Source organism: Nelumbo lutea, chromosome 6 (assembly GCF_056320005.1).
Source record: "Nelumbo lutea isolate HS-2025 chromosome 6, American lotus-T2T, whole genome shotgun sequence".
Classification (NCBI taxonomy): Eukaryota; Viridiplantae; Streptophyta; class Magnoliopsida; order Proteales; family Nelumbonaceae; genus Nelumbo; species Nelumbo lutea.
This window is the reverse complement of record NC_142689.1, coordinates 9,860,361-9,864,726: the sequence shown is the minus strand read 5'-3', so window position 1 is coordinate 9,864,726 and position 4,366 is coordinate 9,860,361.

Below are 4,366 nucleotides of genomic sequence, written 5' to 3'. Positions count from 1 at the left end.
GATCTCAGAGACTGCTAGAATTGTCCTGCATGCTTCTCTCTTTCTAATTCAACGAGTGGCAGTGGCCCAAAATTTGCACGGTAATGTCATGACTCATGACTTGAGTAGTAATGACCATCTAATCACTTCTTATCTCAATACATAATTACATACATTACCAATTTACCATTTCAAAAAAAAAATGTATTCATTTGAAAATGAGCCCAGGGGTTTTCACATCCTTGTCCAAGGATGGATGGCTTTGACAATAGATATGACATTAAATAGAATGGAATGGCAGAACGGGTTTCATGTAACCAACCTTAGATAGTTGGGACAAGGCTTAGATGATGATTATGATATAATGAACTAGAGTTTATGGAGGTTTTCTTTTTAGCTTTGGGTCTCACATCACCTGGTTAGGGGTGTAACTTGGGCGGGCTTGAGTTGGACTTTTGTTGAAATCTAAAGGGCTCAGCCCCAAGTCCTGAGCCCAAAAAAGTGTAAGATGCTTAATTTGGTCAACGTTGCACCCCCCCTACAGCCGGTTAGATTTATAATTTATCTAGCGGTTTAACTTTTAAAACCAGATTGGACTGTATATTCAAACCGGTTTAGATCTGAACCAACGACAATTTTGGTCTGATCCACTAATTGAAGTGCTAGAAAAAGTGGATGAACCCTGTTGTAATGATAATTTTGGTCTGATCCACTAGGGTTTATTATAAATTTATTTGGAATGAGAAAAGACTAAATAATCTCCTCTGTTGTAATGATCATTCTCATTTTTCATTAGGCTTAGTTTGGAACGAGTACGAATACAAATATGTACAGTATAAATACATACATATTTGTATTTGTACTCCATCTTATTTGAGCTTGTGTTTGGTTGCTCTGCAATTTTATTTGCACTAGTACAAACACATTGGAGTGCAAATGTAAAAAATGCAAATTCTTGTTTAATTTTGTTTTGGATTTACTTTATTCTGCTTCATGTCTTTATTTACTTTGCTTGTACTGTAATCAAACAAAATAAGTTAAACTTTGAAACAAAAAGAGGTCAAAGTTTATATTCAAATCGGTTGCACCGGCCATGGTTTTGCTTCAGCGCAAACTTATTTGCATTGCAACCAAAAACAGCCTTAAGAACATTACACTTGGCTTCATCAAATTGATCCAATTCCAATCATTTTATTGAATTACCAAAAATAAGATCATGTTATTTATTATCTACAACAATCTCATCAGTCATTTTAATTAGTTTTAAAGTCTATGGTTTTTTGTCTATTTTAGGGTTTAATAGTGTTTTTCATTTTTTTTTGTGCATACATATCACATTGTTTCAGTATCAAAGGCCATTGAAACACAAAATATTGGAAGTTAGGGGATATTAACAAATTTCAATTGTTAATAATTTCAATTTTTAATGATAACAAACTCATTTTTAAATAACAACTTAAAAAAAGTATAAGCATTTGATGCACACAATACCCCATTTTTTTGTATTGTTTGTGTCAAAAATTTGAATTTTAGTTTGGTTACAATGCAAATTTACTATAGTGTTAATGCATGGGAGTGTAGATAGGCTGAGTGTTGATTCTAGTTTATTTTTGCTTTGTATTTGAATTTGCCTTGTTTGTTTCTGAAAGGTAAAATATCACCCCACCTCATATACAAGGGAATAGAGGTATATGAGGAGGTTTATTTGTTTGGGAGTGAGGTAGGAAGCAAGATGATGTGGTCCCTGCCTTATATTAGAGATAATTAAAATAGGATGGTTGTGTAAGTTTTATATCAATTTTTGAGTTACAAAATTTACACTGTTAATTAGTGCGAATGAGACAAAAAGTACAAATTTTATATTAGTTAAGAGAGCATATCATAGTTACAAACAAATAGATGCAAAACTGAACAAGGTGTAAAATTCTTATCTAATTCAGATTTGCACTGTAACCAAATGCAGCCTAAGAATCCAATGAGAGAAAAGGGTTTAGGAACATGTCATATATATGAACCTAGCTTGTTTATATGTCGAGGAAAGTTTGTACAAATACTTAGCCTGGTAGATTTGCTAATAGCATGGTTTGAACTTGAGGCTGTGTTTGGTTGCAATGAAAATAAATTTGCACAAATGCAAAATCATGTCAGTGCAAATGATTTGAGTGTAAATTTTGACATATTTTTGTTTTAATTTTTAGCTTATTTTGTTTGATTACAATACAAATGAAGTAAGCTAAGACATGAAGCAGAATAAAGTAAAATCCAAAACAAAATTAAACAGGAATTTGCATTTTTTAATTTGCTTTTCCATGTATTTGTACTAGTGTAAATAAAATTGCATTACAACCAAACACAGCCTAAGGCTCTGTTTAGAAGGAGTATAAATACAAATATATAGAGTACAAAACTTTGTATTTTCTGCTATTTTATATATATTTACACTACACGTATTTGTATTTGTACTCTTTCCAAATTGAGCCTTAAAGAACCAATGGTTGAACTAAACCGGATGGAATTCTCTCTAATTTCGGTCCAATGCCTGGTTTGGGTTATAACTTCGTTTTTTTGGGGGTAAATGTCTTATATAACATTGGATTTACTTGAAAGCAATACTAGCAATATGGGCTTACAGTCAGTCACATGTGCACCATCATACTGTTCATGAAGAACTACTATGCATCTAGGTAGCCCCCATAAAAAAAAAAAGGATAAAATGGCCACTTTTTTTTTTTTTTGTCAAACACCCTGATTTTTGTTACCAATTTGACCGCTCATCTTGATTTCTTTCTCCATGACTACCTTTGCAATGTGGGCAAATTACAAAAATACCCAAAACTAACTAAAGGGAAACACCCATAAATTTAGATCAAAATGGCATGCTTTGGGACCCTTTTGAAAATGGCTGAAGTGGCCGAATTGAATGACTTATTGGCTTGTCTTTTTAGTGAATAAATCATTTAATAGGTTGTGAGCTCCCTCATGGCTGAATTGCATGAGGCATTGATTAATGATAACCATAGCCCTACAAATCTTATTATTCGACTATCTTGCCCGCTAAAGGACAAAGTAATAAGCCACACCATCCATTGTCAAAAAGAAAAGAAGCCCCTTAAAAGGGATAAAAACATTCCTTTAAATAGATCATTTTCGTCATAAACAGGTTTCTTCAGCTTGGGATACGTAATAAAAGTTAAATTTGATTTTATAATGCTATATCTTTATCCTTTACTTATGCATTTGCATTACACATATCCTTATACTAGTATCATATAAAATAGATATTTGCCTTAATTTTCTCTCTCTCTCTCTTGTAATAGAAATCATCTCGAATTCAAACTCCAAGTTTGGCCTGACCCCAAAATTTACCCCATCACCATTTCTAAATCCACTCAACCCAAATCTACCTCATTTAGTAGGGTTTAGGTAAGCTGATGATTACCTGATTAAATTGGGCCATTTCCGCCCCTAGGGATACCAACTTATGGAGCTATGGTAGTTATGGATATTGGGTTCAGCCAAGATGACAAAAAAGCTTTATGGCCTTGGTTCCTTTTATGTTCAGTAGCCCTGTCTCAGACATAATGCACAAAAGTTCAAAGAAGGATGCTGTGGTTCACTTTTTTCTGTTTGTCTGGAACTGGGGTCCATCTGGGAGCTTGGCAAGAAGCTTCCCAGGCTAGGTAGGGGTCAGAAATAAGGTTTTTGACTTGGGCCAAGCAGTCCAGAAACATCTTTGTCCAACCTGTAGTAGCCAGAGATTGAATAATTGGGCATAGGCTAGGCAGAGTGCTCAAAACAGAAGCAATAATTGAGTTCAGCCTTCCAACAGGAAGACCTAAAAAACATTTAAAAGGGTAGAGCAGACATATTCAGTACATATATAATTAATTATATCTGCTACCTACAAGGCTACACTAATGGGGCGTAGGTTTGTCAATTGAGTCGTGTGTTTTCCATTGGGTAGATGACTGGGGGCCAAAGGAAATGGGAAGAATAGGTCTTCGTGGTTGTGAAGTATTTTTCTTGCTTCCAAAACTGAAACTGGAAACTCGGTTATTGGATTTGTATTTTCTTATTTTAGTTTGTTGATATTGAATTTTTTATTTTAAAAACATGTTTTTGTTGTCCATTTTCAATGTCATTTCCCTTTCCCTCTTACATACGAACCTACCTTGTGGGTCCCATAAACTTTCTTCTTCTCACTTTTCACCCCTTCTTAGGGGTGTAAACGTGTAACTTGGACAGGTTGGGTTGGGTTGAAAGGTCAAAACAGTTCTAACTTTTAAGGCTTCGTTTGTTCATTAAGAAGTTGTTTATATGCGCAAATGTATTTACTTGTGTGTTAGTAGAGGCGTTTTAATCCCAACATATAAAACTGACCAAACAA